Here is a 17,118-nt window from a genome sequence, read left to right on the forward strand (position 1 = left end):
TTGACAGACAGAACAGCTTCGGGAATCTCACTGGACGCTTTGATGTCTTACACAAAGCTAGTTCAGCTAAGCTACCTACAGTCCAGATACACGTGACCCTCCCAAGATGGCTGCTACGATGACGTATGAGGGGAGGTCCTAATAACGTAACCACGCTTACGCTGATGGGACAATGCCTCGTTTCGAGAGGGGGGGGGCTAACTAGGAGTTTAAAGCAAAGCCCGCGACTTGAGCTCGGACAAAGAAATTAAACTGATAAGGAGCGAAAAGAGAGAGAGGGGGGAAGCAGGGAAGAAGATGAAAAGAGATAAATCGGTAACCCACGGCGGGGTTCTTGATGGATCACAAATCAACACAGCAAATCAATTGTAAAATGCATGCACATACAAAGAAAATGTTCAGCAAAATAATTCCAACTTCGTCGTGGAATAAAAGCATTAACCAACACCTACAAAGTTCTACCGCCTGCCCAGGCACTTCTAAACACCCTGTTGGTGAAACAGAAATGAAAGGGGAAAAACCCCGTTACTTTGAGTTGCCTCGGGGCTGGTCCGGAACGCTCCGAGTGTGGCTTTCTGGACGCGCTTCGACGAGCGCAGTTGTCCACAGGCTGCAGCGGGACGGGGAAGAAGCTGCTTCGTTTCTTCCTCCGGGTTCAACAGTCGCTTTGTTGGCCAGACAAAAGCGGGGTCCTCTTCGATCAGTGGGAGATGCGGCGTCTCTCAGTCTTTTGATCAGAGGGAATTTAAAAGTACTTATTTAAGTCGACCTCCTGTTATAAAGCAGGGAATAACCGTTGCGTCGAAAAATCTCGGTCCAGCGAGCAATCGAACACGTGGCGTGGGAATCAGCTGTGCGTGTCTTCTCGGGTTGGCTAAAAGCCAGGGAAGAAGGAAGCTCATCGTGTGTGATCGGCTTTTATAGCCATCACTATAGCAACCTTATCTTGATCGGCGGCCATTTTGCCGTGTTGCGTGATGGGAGTTGGTGGCCATTTTGACCACATTGCATCATGGGTAACGCAGTCCGTTACGTCCCGAATTGATGCCGTTTCCTTGATCGGCGGCCATTTTGCCGTGTTGCGTGATGGGAGTTGGTGGCCATTTTGACCACATGAGTTGGTGGCCATTTTGACCACATTGCATCATGGGTAACGTAGTCCGTTACCGCTTTCTGTCACGTCTGAACTGGCACAACATACCCCCCTTTAGCTTTGAAGAGTGGGATGCTGGTCACAGTCTTTAAAGCTACAACCAAGTCCATTCTGGCGTGACGAAAATCCGTTGTGCATGAGTGGAACAACCTAATAGTCTTTCTAGTAGTCCATTGGGATTCATGCAGTTCAGTTCATCATCCAAGAGGAGGAAAAACGAAGCATTCATTGTGCCTGGGTCAGTGACCTAGCCTGGGCAGGACTAAGCTATAGCTAGTCATTTCTATTGGCTAATAAGGCAACAATAAAGTAATAAAAAAAAAAGAAATGCAAACTTCACAATCACCATCGTCAATACATTCATTGGTCATCAGGTTTGAACTTTGAACCAAAAAAAGGAGAGAGGGAAAAGGGGAAAGGAAAGAGACAGCGGTTCGTAGTCTAATCAGCTTATGGCCTTCAAGGAGCTGGTGCTACGAACCTGGGAGCGACAAAGGTGAGGGCGTCAACCCTGGTTTGCAACTGTTTGATCTGCTTGTATGCTGCATACGCCATCGCAGTAGTGATGGCCCATCCAAATACAAGGAGAACCACAATAATGGTCATAATGTGAGTGTCGGTCGACTCTGTAGCTCTGGGGAAGCGAAGCAGAGGGACCGAGCTCAACTCTGATGGAGTGAGACTGAATTTAATCAGCTGCGTGCCTGCGAGTAAAAGCTGTCTTTCAATGCCGACATCAATGCTGAAATTGTATCCCTTAAAGACATCTATTATTTCAATCTCTGATAAATGGGTTGCTTGGGCATACCCAGTGGATGTCTTTGGTTTTGGTACACAAATCCAAATTAGGGACTAAATAAAGTTTGGGGTCAGCATCATGATAGGCCAATATTGAGGGAGTTTGTAGGTGTACGTGGGTCTCACCTTGCCAAAAACCGACATTCAATACTGATTTAAGCCTATACACATTAGCTCTTTCAATGATGGGAAGGTTTAGCATAAATCCTATCTCCAAGTTGTCAGGATTTACAAATATCGGAATTGCACTACCTAGGCTGTACGCCAGGTGTATTTGTGGTGGTTGCAGTGTTTCACTAGAGGCAGATTTGAGAACCTTTTCAACCAAATCTACTGGTACCAGGTACGGAGGAATCCGTCCTTCAGCAAGGCTATTTATGGATGAACTAACCTCTCGAGTGAGGTCCTGCATTAAATCTCTAACAACCTGAGTATACATCATGTCATTCTTTACCACTTCTGTGAGCGTTTCCAAAGCAATGCATGGTGTTATGGCTGAGTGTGAAATTATAGACGTGAAGTTATGTATGGACACTTGCTATATTAGTGCATGTTTAAAGTGTCCTGATTGAACATGCACTTGTCCTGTTTAATGCTATGCATTGTTCTCTTCGCTGGGGGCGGAGTTAGGCTCCGTTCCCTGTGAGGAGAGTTTAGTGGACGGTTTAGTTTGGTTCGCCTGAACCCATGTGTACTCTGGACTTTGCACGCTGGCTTCTAGGTTCTTTCGAGGCCACGCGAAAGTCGTTCGGAGACGGTCTTTTAAGTCAGTGACGCACTGGTGTGCAGTGTAGACGGTTGTCACACTGACGTCTTTGAGCTGGTAGATGAGATTCAGGGGAAGTGTCCTTTGTCTTCCTGTCATCATCTGGAAAAGTGTCACCCCTGTGGAGCATGGTGAGGTAGAGCGGACTAGCATTAGGACCAGGGGAAGCTTTGTATCCCGGTCCCTGTCATGGCTGCTGGCATGTTCCTTTGACATGCTGGCCACGGTGCAGTTCATTTGCTCCACCTGTCCGGATGACTGTGGGCGGTAGGGAATGTGGAATTTAACTTCCACGCCCAACATGTCAGAAAGCACGGTCAGAATGTTTGACGTGAAATGCGTTCCTCTGTCCGAGTCAATGGACAGGGGAAGGCCCCACCGGCTGAAAATGTGATTTGGCAGCAGGGCTGCTGTGGTGACAGCGGTGTCATTCGGTGCCGGCAAACATTCGACCCATTCTGTGAAACTGCCTGTTATTGTCAAAAGATATTTGTTATCTCTTAACGATTCGGGGACTGGACCGATCCAGTCAGTCTGCAAATGTGACCACGGAAATATAACCCCCCTTTGCTGAAGCAGGGCTCGGTTTAGTGGTCGTGTGGGTTGTAACTGGCTGCAGGTTAAGCAGCCTTGTACATACTCCTGGGTGTCCTGGGCCGTTGAAGGCCGGGACGTCACCTGTTGGAGAGTTTTCAGATTAGCTTTGCAGCTTCTGTGTTCTCCTACTGGTGAGTCATGGACGTGTGTCAGTGTGATCCCAAGTTCGTTTGAATCTTTGGGCTGAATGGGCTGAAACTCATAAAACAGCTCCTTAAGTGCTGTTTCCTCTGTTTCAGTGGTCAGTGCATCAGCTTTTTCCAGCTGTTGCATGATTTCTGTTTCGAAACCAGGGTAGGGCTCAGTGGGTGAGTCCCGGTCTCCTGGTTGATTTGGTGCTGGTTCTGTTGGGTCGGTTGCTGTCGCATACACCAACAGATTTCCTTCAGCTTCAAGCGTTGCACCACAAATAGATCCAGCAGGCCGAGCTTCATGTCGCCTGATTTGGATCATGTTGGAAGGAAAAGTAAACACGGTGTCTGGAGAGTCCTGTCTGCCGGTCAAGGATAAGGGCAGGTCTCCGATGACGGGAATGCTCAGCTCAAAGTCGTGGAAAGAGCTTTCGATGAGCACCCCAAGAGGTTTCTTCGCCACCACTTGGATCGGCATGCGAGTTGGATTCTCCACTAAAAGGTAAGCTGAGCGGTTGTTCAGCTCAAGCAGGGGTGTGTCAGAGGATTTGGAAATCGGCTCTGTGGAAGGCAGAAATGGTGCTAAAAGTTCTTTGGGCTCCTCGGAGCATGTCACCTGGTTGATAGGGACGGACAGTCCACTTCCAGAAGTGAGGGGCTTGGGGGTCCCCACTTGGGCCCAAAGATGACCATGATAGCAGTCAATGAGTGGGGCTAACCTGTTCAACAGGTCCTGACCCACAAGAAAAGGTTCTGTGTCCAAAGTACATATGTAGATGGGGTGCACCAGGGTCATGTCACGGAAAGTGATGTCTAACCACGCCCGTTTGGTGATGCATGACTGATCCTGAGTGTAGCTGGTGATGCCCACGTTACAGGTCTCCACCTGGAACGGTTTCCCAAGAGACACCATAGCTCTGGTCACCTCATCAAACAAATCTGAGCACATTAGACTGATCTCGGAACCCGTGTCTAAAAGAGCATTTGCAGTTACACATCCTCCGATAACTGTCGAGCAGTATAAGCGGTGTGCATTTTCATGATGGTTTAGCTCACCTAGAAACCTTAGAAAAGGGGCTTTCTGATCACCTGCTGATGGGATCTTAGAAGGTTGTTGGTGATTTTTCGGCTGGTTCCCCCCCTTAATCAGATAAACTCTGTTAAAAGGGGAAGCCTGGTCCACGCCTAGTCATGCTGGCTGGGGTTTTGGGCCTGGCTTACCTGGAGGGTCGACAGGATTGGATGATGGCTGGGACGGCTGCGGCGCGATCTGATGCACTGTTTCGGCTAGCAACCTGCGAAAAGTCTCCTCTATCTCCTTTCTCATTGACTCCTCCATGCGCAGGTTCCAGCCTTTGTTGTCATGTGTGCTTTTCGACCTTTCTGGCCTGTCAGTTTGCTTACCGTATCGAGCTGGATCCGGCCTGTGCCATTTTTGAAACCTCTCACCTTCCATGCTGCCATGCTGACCTCTCCTATCCTGGGAAGCTTTCTTCTGCTGCGGCTCAAAACCATGTTGCTTCTTAGGACCAAATCTAGTTTTAGGTTTGAAGGGAGGCATCTCATGTCCCTCCAGACCTAAACTCTTTTCTGGTTCGGCTTGAATCTGCAGAACCTTTTTATCACTATCGGCTCCTTTGTTGGGCCGGACACGTGTTTCCCATGCCACCTGCGCGTATTTCCTGATTTCCTGCATGGTAAGTTTCTTGGTTCTACAATGCATGGTAACCTCATAACGCACGCTTTCATGAAGATTATGGAGGAACAAAGATTTGAAAGTGTGGTCTTCCTCCAAGCCGGGAGCATTTCGTCCCTGAAAGTAAGCAGCCCGCAAGCGACGGTAGTACGCTTTTGGTGCTTCAGTTCTCTTTTGCTGAATTGCAAAAGCTCCAAGAGTTGCAGAAGCTGGGTCTGTAAACACAGAATATTCTTCTCTTAAAGCCTGACAAAGAGCTGAATAACGGTCACGTGTAGCTGGAGGGAGGCTTTCTATGAAAACATGGACACTTCTGGACGTGGTTTTCCAGATAAGCTTCAACTTTTCTCGAGCTGAGGGGCTATATAAGTCTAGCAGACAGCGCTCTACCTCTCTGAGATAGTCATCAATGGTGGATTCTGTATTGCTAGGATCAAAACGCTCTATGTCTCGGGCCAGGGACTCAAGTTGACGCATCCGCAGTCCCTGTTCAGGGATCGGAGCTGGTCCATCTGAGTCCTCTCCTGACGACTCCTGCCTGCGGTAACCACGATAGGAGGGAGGCTCCAGTTCTGACCACCTACCTGGCATCGGCGGCCGTTCGTGGGACGCAGGGGGACCCCCCCTGTCATGAACTCTTGTCTGTGGACGCAGTTCAGAGGAGTGGGGTTCACCTGTGTCCCAGGAACGGTGCTCTCGTCGCCCTGGTGGGGGGAAAAGATCATAGCGGAGCCGTGTCAGGGGTCAGGTGGGAAGCAGGTGTTTTCCCATGATTTACATCATGTGGATCAGTCCTGATTGCCACCCTAAGTTGTTTAGGCATTTCTTTCCGTATCACACTGCTATATCTGTCCTGACCTTCGCTTACCCTTCGCTCAGAAGGTGTCTGGGGGCCCAGTTCATCCAATGTCCTCCAGGTGTGATCTCCATGTTTTCCTTTGGAGTTCTCACACTCAGATCCTTCTGTCTGCAAGCTAATGCGATCCTCCTCTCGCTCCTCTGTGGGATGACAGCTGCCCTGAACACTTCTCTGTTCTAGCTCCCTAACTCTTTCCTCAGCTGCGATCCGCATCTCAACCTCTCTGTTACGCAGATCGGTCTCTAGCGTTAACCTTCGGTGGTATAACGCAGTTAATTCACCCAAAACATCTGCTACCAATCTATGTTTAGGTTTGCTCTGGACCTCCTCCACCAATTCCTGAATTCTCCTCTCACAGTCCTTTATGTTAAACTGATTCAGACGGGTTTGTTCGTCCGGTGTCATTTTAAGCAGTGAGCTAATGACATCCTGGGCCTCCATTCCAATGGAATGGTTTGGACCTTCAGCTCCTTTGACTGAAGAACCGCTACTATCCATTCTTTGTCAGCTATGGATAACAACACAACAGGTAACAACCTGTAGTTTAGCTCAGCGCTAAACAACAGACAACAAATAACAACGCTGTATTCTAGCTTAGCACTAGGTAACAACGCATACACTTTAATTTAGCTCAGCGCTAAACAACAACTGCTAACAACAACTGTTAAGTGGCTTCACTTTAACTGTTAACAGCAAACACGCACTATGACTGGCACTTTAACTGCAGTAAGTGGGTTCAAATACGTGCGTTTAATTAGGCTGCGCAGGGGAGAATCAACCCTGCGACTTACAACTCCTTAGTTTTAGGAACGGTTAATATGCTTGTTTAACTTTGAGAATATTAACTTTGAGTGACATGGACCACTAACCTTTCGGCCAGTAATTAAATGATAAAGCTGTGGCTTTGTTTGTGATGCAAGTTATTTCAGAACAGGTGCTCTACACATGTGTGGAAAATAGCAGTGTCTTGGAGCTTCAGAGGTGGCAAAGAATGACAGTTAAAAACCGCTAAATTGCAACCTTAGTTTCAAAATCACAGCTCAATTTTGACCACTTATGATGAGCAGAAGGGGGATAAGGGAGGAAAGAGAAAAAAAAAAATGAATAAAATAAAATTAAAAAGACAAAGGGGCGTAACCGTAAGGTAAGTTTAAAGAAACTGACTTTCAAAACTGTCCCTCCGGGACACTGAGCGATCTAAGCTGTCTTTAAAACCGTGACTGCAACTACCTATCCTGGCCACCAGATGGAGGCAAGGTCTCTCTTTTCAAAGCAGAACACGACACAGACTCTGATTGACAAGTAGCAGACGCTGGCTGCTGTGTATTTCAATCTAGCTGACTTCCAGTCCAGAAATCAATATTCAAACCTCAGGTTAACAACCTCAAACCACCACAAACACGTATATATTTAGTAATGATACCTCCTTAATCAATTATGACTGAATAGCCCTTTTGGCAAGGCGAGCAGTCAAAATGCTGGAATATGGATTGTGTTCATTCAATTCATAAGTTGCTGGTTATTCGATTTAGTCTAAAGGAACGCCAATAAGTAGACTCCAGCCCACACCGGGAAAAGCCAATTTATGCTATGCCATAAGCTGGTTGAATATGCTTATTATTATTATTAATTATAATTTGGTATTATAATTTAAATAATAAATCATTCAACTCAAAATTTCGCTATAACAAATATAGTTCAAATGGTGGTGATGTTAGCTATAAGCTTATAAGTATTTATACCACTAATGCATTAGTTAACTTTCTGTTATGAACTCATTTATGCTGGAATAAATGATCAGGTCGGACTGTTAACCGACCAGGTTTATCCAGCAGGCTGTGAGAACCCCAATGTAACTGCAATTAGAGTTTAAATCCTTATTCCTTATCACCATCCAATGATATTGTCTCTGTATTAATGTCAGATGTTAACTCCAAAGGAGGTTAGCTCTGATTTCTGAATACCCAGGCAACTGTGAATTGGACTGAACACAAAACAATGTCTATTCCGCAGTGGTTGGTTTTATTGAACCAAAAGCAATTCCCTGTTACAGTAATTCTCTGATTCAAACAACTTTGGAATTCTTACTCATTACTAAACTAAAACATGCAAAATATATATGTGGAAATAAAGAACAAAACAAAAATAAACAATGGATTAAAATGAGCGGTTAGCAGATCTTAACTTAACTCAAAGTTGTTTAACACCGCCCTCGAAACATCGGCATTTCACGTATCAGCATTGACAGACAGAACAGCTTCGGGAATCTCACTGGACGCTTTGATGTCTTACACAAAGCTAGTTCAGCTAAGCTACCTACAGTCCAGATACACGTGACCCTCCCAAGATGGCTGCTACGATGACGTATGAGGGGAGGTCCTAATAACGTAACCACGCTTACGCTGATGGGACAATGCCTCGTTTCGAGAGGGGGGGGCTAACTAGGAGTTTAAAGCAAAGCCCGCGACTTGAGCTCGGACAAAGAAATTAAACTGATAAGGAGCGAAAAGAGAGAGAGGGGGGGAAGCAGGGAAGAAGATGAAAAGAGATAAATCGGTAACCCACGGCGGGGTTCTTGATGGATCACAAATCAACACAGCAAATCAATTGTAAAATGCATGCACATACAAAGAAAATGTTCAGCAAAATAATTCCAACTTCGTCGTGGAATAAAAGCATTAACCAACACCTACAAAGTTCTACCGCCTGCCCAGGCACTTCTAAACACCCTGTTGGTGAGACAGAAATGAAAGGGGAAAAACCCCGTTACTTTGAGTTGCCTCGGGGCTGGTCCGGAACGCTCCGAGTGTGGCTTTCTGGACGCGCTTCGACGAGCGCAGTTGTCCACAGGCTGCAGCGGGACGGGGAAGAAGCTGCTTCGTTTCTTCCTCCGGGTTCAACAGTCGCTTTGTTGGCCAGACAAAAGCGGGGTCCTCTTCGATCAGTGGGAGATGCGGCGTCTCTCAGTCTTTTGATCAGAGGGAATTTAAAAGTACTTATTTAAGTCGACCTCCTGTTATAAAGCAGGGAATAACCGTTGCGTCGAAAAATCTCGGTCCAGCGAGCAATCGAACACGTGGCGTGGGAATCAGCTGTGCGTGTCTTCTCGGGTTGGCTAAAAGCCAGGGAAGAAGGAAGCTCATCGTGTGTGATCGGCTTTTATAGCCATCACTATAGCAACTTTATCTTGATCGGCGGCCATTTTGCCGTGTTGCGTGATGGGAGTTGGTGGCCATTTTGACCACATTGCATCATGGGTAACGCAGTCCGTTACGTCCCGAATTGATGCCGTTTCCTTGATCGGCGGCCATTTTGCCATGTTGCGTGATGGGAGTTGGTGGCCATTTTGACCACATGAGTTGGTGGCCATTTTGACCACCTTGCATCATGGGTAACGTAGTCCGTTACCGCTTTCTGTCACGTCTGAACTGGCACAACACTCTGGACACCACTGCTGTAGACATAAAATCATATTTAAAGGTAGGCTCGGCAATTTTTCCAGACGTTTGCCAAAGTCCCTTTTTGAATAACTGTGCATGCGCAAGACCGTATGGCCTGCTCTTCCGCTCCTCAGGGGCATCACGTGAAAGAAATCTCACAAATCCACTGTGGTCTGGTGGCAGGTGAGAGTAGGACCAAATCTCTGACAAATCCCTTCTCTTCAGTGCAGATGGCAGGGATTGGTCAGAGTTTTTTCAGGCCTGCAGCTCCCACAGAGATGGATTTTTAAACTACCTTTTCCTGAATACATCATGTATTTATTACTTCCAGGACGGAAGGACTATTGTATAGCAAAAAAAGTCTTTCTGAACAGAATTACCAACAATAGCTTTAAGTAGGCACAATGTCATGTTGGCGGTATGGCTGTGTGATGAAAGACATTGTCGGAGCACCTTCTGATTTTGGCAGCCAGCACATCCCTGATTGTCTAGTGGTCAGGATTCAGTGCTTTCACCGCTGTGGCCCGGGTTCGATTCCCGGTCAGGGAAGTCTCTGTTATCTTTGCCTCCAGGTCCTTGTAGCTTGACTTTCGTCTAAACATAGTTGTTGGTGGTAAGTAGTTTTCCTCAACATACACAAGGTGAAAACCTCTTAATTCTGTGTAGATAGATGGTGATTTTTCAAGTAAAAAGTCACCTTGTGTTTGTCAAGCAAAGTAAAGGAGTGCCATATTTTGACTTAGACACAAAATACCCCACTCCTCGAATAACTAATTGACCTCTTTACCCAACATAAAACATTTAGTACAACAAGCCTTGAGGATTGACTTTGGACACCACTCTTATAGATATGTTTAAAACTTAAGCCACCACAATGCCAAGCTCCAGTTAAGGCTGCAGAATGGAAGACATTGCTGGAACGCCTTCTGAACTTGGCAAGCATCGCATCCCTGATGGTCTAGTGGTCAGGATTCGGCGCTCTCACCGCCGCGGCCCGGGTTCGATTCCCGGTCAGGGAATGTCCTGTAGGTATTTACCGGTCAGAATTTTGTGGTTAGATCTTTGAAGCATTGATGGTATTCATCAACCACTTGAAGAAATCACAAATGCTCACAACCTTAACCCTATGAAAGAACAGTGAAATATCAAGTCCCCTGAAGAAAGTCTAACTAAAGTTGGAAAGTAAACAGCCTGTACCTGGACTGTATCTCCAGCTAAGAGTTAAACTGCAAAGTTTCTTCTCCTTAAAAAACCATAGACCTGACATGTCCATCTGCAGTCCTCCAGGGTTGGTCTATTAGACCAGCTCCAACACATCTGATCTAAATGAATCATTTACCTTCTCAGTCTGTCTTCAAGGCCTGCAGAATCCTACTAATTAAGCAGTCATTAGGTTCAGCGGTGTTGAACCAGGACAAAACATGCAGGACACCGGCCCTTGATTGATGACTCTGGACACCACTGCTGTAGACATAAAATCATATTTAAAGGTAGGCTCGGCAATTTTTCCAGACGTTTGCCAAAGTCCCTTTTTGAATAACTGTGCATGCGCAAGACCGTATGGCCTGCTCTTCCGCTCCTCAGGGGCATCACGTGAAAGAAATCTCACAAATCCACTGTGGTCTGGTGGCAGGTGAGGGTAGGACCAAATCTCTGACAAATCCCTTCTCTTCGGTGCAGATGGCAGGGATTGGTCAGAGTTTTTTCAGGCCTGCAGCTCCCACAGAGATGGATTTTTTAACTTCCTTTTCCTGAATACATCATGTATTTATTACTTCCAGGACGGAAGGACTATTGTATAGCAAAAAAAGTCTTTCTGAACAGAATTACCAACAATAGCTTTAAGTAGGCACAATGTCATGTTGGCGGTATGGCTGTGTGATGAAAGACATTGTCGGAGCACCTTCTGATTTTGGCAGCCAGCACATCCCTGATGGTCTAGTGGTCAGGATTCAGCGCTTTCACCGCTGTGGCCCGGGTTCGATTCCCGGTCAGGGAAGTCTCTGTTATCTTTGCCTCCAGGTCCTTGTAGCTTGACTTTCGTCTAAACATAGTTGTTGGTGGTAAGCAGTTTTCCTCAACATACACAAGGTGAAAACCTCTTAATTCTGTGTAGATAAATGGTGATTTTTCAAGTAAAAAGTCACCTTGTGTTTGTCAAGCAAAGTAAAGGAGTGCCATATTTTGACTTAGACACAAAATACCCCACTCCTCGAATAACTAATTGACCTCTTTACCCAACATAAAACATTTAGTACAACAAGCCTTGAGGATTGACTTTGGACACCACTCTTATAGATATGTTTAAAACTTAAGCCACCACAATGCCAAGCTCCAGTTAAGGCTGCAGAATGGAAGACATTGCTGGAACGCCTTCTGAACTTGGCAAGCATCGCATCCCTGATGGTCTAGTGGTCAGGATTCGGCGCTCTCACCGCCGCGGCCCGGGTTCGATTCCCGGTCAGGGAATGTCCTGTAGGTATTTACCGGTCAGAATTTTGTGGTTAGATCTTTGAAGCATTGATGGTATTCATCAACCACTTGAAGAAATCACAAATGCTCACAACCTTAACCCTATGAAAGAACAGTGAAATATCAAGTCCCCTGAAGAAAGTCTAACTAAAGTTGGAAAGTAAACAGCCTGTACCTGGACTGTATCTCCAGCTAAGAGTTAAACTGCAAAGTTTCTTCTCCTTAAAAAACCATAGACCTGACATGTCCATCTGCAGTCCTCCAGGGTTGGTCTATTAGACCAGCTCCAACACATCTGATCTAAATGAATCATTTACCTTCTCAGTCTGTCTTCAAGGCCTGCAGAATCCTACTAATTAAGCAGTCATTAGGTTCAGCGGTGTTGAACCAGGACAAAACATGCAGGACACCGGCCCTTGATTGATGACTCTGGACACCACTGCTGTAGACATAAAATCATATTTAAAGGTAGGCTCGGCAATTTTTCCAGACGTTTGCCAAAGTCCCTTTTTGAATAACTGTGCATGCGCAAGACCGTATGGCCTGCTCTTCCGCTCCTCAGGGGCATCACGTGAAAGAAATCTCACAAATCCACTGTGGTCTGGTGGCAGGTGAGGGTAGGACCAAATCTCTGACAAATCCCTTCTCTTCGGTGCAGATGGCAGGGATTGGTCAGAGTTTTTTCAGGCCTGCAGCTCCCACAGAGATGGATTTTTTAACTTCCTTTTCCTGAATACATCATGTATTTATTACTTCCAGGACGGAAGGACTATTGTATAGCAAAAAAAGTCTTTCTGAACAGAATTACCAACAATAGCTTTAAGTAGGCACAATGTCATGTTGGCGGTATGGCTGTGTGATGAAAGACATTGTCGGAGCACCTTCTGATTTTGGCAGCCAGCACATCCCTGATGGTCTAGTGGTCAGGATTCAGCGCTTTCACCGCTGTGGCCCGGGTTCGATTCCCGGTCAGGGAAGTCTCTGTTATCTTTGCCTCCAGGTCCTTGTAGCTTGACTTTCGTCTAAACATAGTTGTTGGTGGTAAGCAGTTTTCCTCAACATACACAAGGTGAAAACCTCTTAATTCTGTGTAGATAAATGGTGATTTTTCAAGTAAAAAGTCACCTTGTGTTTGTCAAGCAAAGTAAAGGAGTGCCATATTTTGACTTAGACACAAAATACCCCACTCCTCGAATAACTAATTGACCTCTTTACCCAACATAAAACATTTAGTACAACAAGCCTTGAGGATTGACTTTGGACACCACTCTTATAGATATGTTTAAAACTTAAGCCACCACAATGCCAAGCTCCAGTTAAGGCTGCAGAATGGAAGACATTGCTGGAACGCCTTCTGAACTTGGCAAGCATCGCATCCCTGATGGTCTAGTGGTCAGGATTCGGCGCTCTCACCGCCGCGGCCCGGGTTCGATTCCCGGTCAGGGAATGTCCTGTAGGTATTTACCGGTCAGAATTTTGTGGTTAGATCTTTGAAGCATTGATGGTATTCATCAACCACTTGAAGAAATCACAAATGCTCACAACCTTAACCCTATGAAAGAACAGTGAAATATCAAGTCCCCTGAAGAAAGTCTAACTAAAGTTGGAAAGTAAACAGCCTGTACCTGGACTGTATCTCCAGCTAAGAGTTAAACTGCAAAGTTTCTTCTCCTTAAAAAACCATAGACCTGACATGTCCATCTGCAGTCCTCCAGGGTTGGTCTATTAGACCAGCTCCAACACATCTGATCTAAATGAATCATTTACCTTCTCAGTCTGTCTTCAAGGCCTGCAGAATCCTACTAATTAAGCAGTCATTAGGTTCAGCGGTGTTGAACCAGGACAAAACATGCAGGACACCGGCCCTTGATTGATGACTCTGGACACCACTGCTGTAGACATAAAATCATATTTAAAGGTAGGCTCGGCAATTTTTCCAGACGTTTGCCAAAGTCCCTTTTTGAATAACTGTGCATGCGCAAGACCGTATGGCCTGCTCTTCCGCTCCTCAGGGGCATCACGTGAAAGAAATCTCACAAATCCACTGTGGTCTGGTGGCAGGTGAGGGTAGGACCAAATCTCTGACAAATCCCTTCTCTTCGGTGCAGATGGCAGGGATTGGTCAGAGTTTTTTCAGGCCTGCAGCTCCCACAGAGATGGATTTTTTAACTTCCTTTTCCTGAATACATCATGTATTTATTACTTCCAGGACGGAAGGACTATTGTATAGCAAAAAAAGTCTTTCTGAACAGAATTACCAACAATAGCTTTAAGTAGGCACAATGTCATGTTGGCGGTATGGCTGTGTGATGAAAGACATTGTCGGAGCACCTTCTGATTTTGGCAGCCAGCACATCCCTGATGGTCTAGTGGTCAGGATTCAGCGCTTTCACCGCTGTGGCCCGGGTTCGATTCCCGGTCAGGGAAGTCTCTGTTATCTTTGCCTCCAGGTCCTTGTAGCTTGACTTTCGTCTAAACATAGTTGTTGGTGGTAAGCAGTTTTCCTCAACATACACAAGGTGAAAACCTCTTAATTCTGTGTAGATAAATGGTGATTTTTCAAGTAAAAAGTCACCTTGTGTTTGTCAAGCAAAGTAAAGGAGTGCCATATTTTGACTTAGACACAAAATACCCCACTCCTCGAATAACTAATTGACCTCTTTACCCAACATAAAACATTTAGTACAACAAGCCTTGAGGATTGACTTTGGACACCACTCTTATAGATATGTTTAAAACTTAAGCCACCACAATGCCAAGCTCCAGTTAAGGCTGCAGAATGGAAGACATTGCTGGAACGCCTTCTGAACTTGGCAAGCATCGCATCCCTGATGGTCTAGTGGTCAGGATTCGGCGCTCTCACCGCCGCGGCCCGGGTTCGATTCCCGGTCAGGGAATGTCCTGTAGGTATTTACCGGTCAGAATTTTGTGGTTAGATCTTTGAAGCATTGATGGTATTCATCAACCACTTGAAGAAATCACAAATGCTCACAACCTTAACCCTATGAAAGAACAGTGAAATATCAAGTCCCCTGAAGAAAGTCTAACTAAAGTTGGAAAGTAAACAGCCTGTACCTGGACTGTATCTCCAGCTAAGAGTTAAACTGCAAAGTTTCTTCTCCTTAAAAAACCATAGACCTGACATGTCCATCTGCAGTCCTCCAGGGTTGGTCTATTAGACCAGCTCCAACACATCTGATCTAAATGAATCATTTACCTTCTCAGTCTGTCTTCAAGGCCTGCAGAATCCTACTAATTAAGCAGTCATTAGGTTCAGCGGTGTTGAACCAGGACAAAACATGCAGGACACCGGCCCTTGATTGATGACTCTGGACACCACTGCTGTAGACATAAAATCATATTTAAAGGTAGGCTCGGCAATTTTTCCAGACGTTTGCCAAAGTCCCTTTTTGAATAACTGTGCATGCGCAAGACCGTATGGCCTGCTCTTCCGCTCCTCAGGGGCATCACGTGAAAGAAATCTCACAAATCCACTGTGGTCTGGTGGCAGGTGAGGGTAGGACCAAATCTCTGACAAATCCCTTCTCTTCGGTGCAGATGGCAGGGATTGGTCAGAGTTTTTTCAGGCCTGCAGCTCCCACAGAGATGGATTTTTTAACTTCCTTTTCCTGAATACATCATGTATTTATTACTTCCAGGACGGAAGGACTATTGTATAGCAAAAAAAGTCTTTCTGAACAGAATTACCAACAATAGCTTTAAGTAGGCACAATGTCATGTTGGCGGTATGGCTGTGTGATGAAAGACATTGTCGGAGCACCTTCTGATTTTGGCAGCCAGCACATCCCTGATGGTCTAGTGGTCAGGATTCAGCGCTTTCACCGCTGTGGCCCGGGTTCGATTCCCGGTCAGGGAAGTCTCTGTTAGCTTTGCCTCCAGGTCCTTGTAGCTTGACTTTCGTCTAAACATAGTTGTTGGTGGTAAGCAGTTTTCCTCAACGTACACAAGGTGAAAACCTCTTAATTCTGTGTAGATAAATGGTGATTTTTCAAGTAAAAAGTCACCTTGTGTTTGTCAAGTAAAGGAGTGCCATATTTTGACTTAGACACAAAATACCCCACTCCTCGAATAACTAATTGACCTCTTTACCCAACATAAAACATTTAGTACAACAAGCCTTGAGGATTGACTTTGGACACCACTCTTATAGATATGTTTAAAACTTAAGCCACCACAATGCCAAGCTCCAGTTAAGGCTGCAGAATGGAAGACATTGCTGGAACGCCTTCTGAACTTGGCAAGCATCGCATCCCTGATGGTCTAGTGGTCAGGATTCGGCGCTCTCACCGCCGCGGCCCGGGTTCGATTCCCGGTCAGGGAATGTCCTGTAGGTATTTACCGGTCAGAATTTTGTGGTTAGATCTTTGAAGCATTGATGGTATTCATCAACCACTTGAAGAAATCACAAATGCTCACAACCTTAACCCTATGAAAGAACAGTGAAATATCAAGTCCCCTGAAGAAAGTCTAACTAAAGTTGGAAAGTAAACAGCCTGTACCTGGACTGTATCTCCAGCTAAGAGTTAAACTGCAAAGTTTCTTCTCCTTAAAAAACCATAGACCTGACATGTCCATCTGCAGTCCTCCAGGGTTGGTCTATTAGACCAGCTCCAACACATCTGATCTAAATGAATCATTTACCTTCTCAGTCTGTCTTCAAGGCCTGCAGAATCCTACTAATTAAGCAGTCATTAGGTTCAGCGGTGTTGAACCAGGACAAAACATGCAGGACACCGGCCCTTGATTGATGACTCTGGACACCACTGCTGTAGACATAAAATCATATTTAAAGGTAGGCTCGGCAATTTTTCCAGACGTTTGCCAAAGTCCCTTTTTGAATAACTGTGCATGCGCAAGACCGTATGGCCTGCTCTTCCGCTCCTCAGGGGCATCACGTGAAAGAAATCTCACAAATCCACTGTGGTCTGGTGGCAGGTGAGGGTAGGACCAAATCTCTGACAAATCCCTTCTCTTCGGTGCAGATGGCAGGGATTGGTCAGAGTTTTTTCAGGCCTGCAGCTCCCACAGAGATGGATTTTTTAACTTCCTTTTCCTGAATACATCATGTATTTATTACTTCCAGGACGGAAGGACTATTGTATAGCAAAAAAAGTCTTTCTGAACAGAATTACCAACAATAGCTTTAAGTAGGCACAATGTCATGTTGGCGGTATGGCTGTGTGAT

General features: G+C 45.7%; 10 non-coding genes across 10 annotated transcripts; all 10 read left to right on the forward strand.

The window, feature by feature from the left end:
- Positions 1–9,917: 9,917 nt before the first annotated feature.
- trnae-uuc lies at positions 9,918–9,989 on the forward strand. Its single transcript has one exon. It is a non-coding gene; the product is annotated as a tRNA-Glu (tRNA).
- A 398-nt stretch (positions 9,990–10,387) lies between these two features.
- On the forward strand, positions 10,388–10,459 carry trnae-cuc. Its single transcript has one exon. It is a non-coding gene; the product is annotated as a tRNA-Glu (tRNA).
- Positions 10,460–11,367: 908 nt separating this feature from the next.
- trnae-uuc lies at positions 11,368–11,439 on the forward strand. The gene has a single exon. It is a non-coding gene; the product is annotated as a tRNA-Glu (tRNA).
- Positions 11,440–11,837: 398 nt separating this feature from the next.
- Positions 11,838–11,909, forward strand: trnae-cuc. Its single transcript has one exon. It is a non-coding gene; the product is annotated as a tRNA-Glu (tRNA).
- Positions 11,910–12,817: 908 nt separating this feature from the next.
- On the forward strand, positions 12,818–12,889 carry trnae-uuc. Its single transcript has one exon. It is a non-coding gene; the product is annotated as a tRNA-Glu (tRNA).
- A 398-nt stretch (positions 12,890–13,287) lies between these two features.
- trnae-cuc lies at positions 13,288–13,359 on the forward strand. The gene has a single exon. It is a non-coding gene; the product is annotated as a tRNA-Glu (tRNA).
- Positions 13,360–14,267: 908 nt separating this feature from the next.
- On the forward strand, positions 14,268–14,339 carry trnae-uuc. Its single transcript has one exon. It is a non-coding gene; the product is annotated as a tRNA-Glu (tRNA).
- Positions 14,340–14,737: 398 nt separating this feature from the next.
- On the forward strand, positions 14,738–14,809 carry trnae-cuc. The gene has a single exon. It is a non-coding gene; the product is annotated as a tRNA-Glu (tRNA).
- A 908-nt stretch (positions 14,810–15,717) lies between these two features.
- Positions 15,718–15,789, forward strand: trnae-uuc. The gene has a single exon. It is a non-coding gene; the product is annotated as a tRNA-Glu (tRNA).
- A 393-nt stretch (positions 15,790–16,182) lies between these two features.
- trnae-cuc lies at positions 16,183–16,254 on the forward strand. The gene has a single exon. It is a non-coding gene; the product is annotated as a tRNA-Glu (tRNA).
- The last annotated feature ends 864 nt before the right edge of the window (positions 16,255–17,118 follow it).

Source organism: Fundulus heteroclitus, unplaced genomic scaffold (assembly GCF_011125445.2).
Source record: "Fundulus heteroclitus isolate FHET01 unplaced genomic scaffold, MU-UCD_Fhet_4.1 scaffold_347, whole genome shotgun sequence".
NCBI lineage: Eukaryota > Metazoa > Chordata > Actinopteri > Cyprinodontiformes > Fundulidae > Fundulus > Fundulus heteroclitus.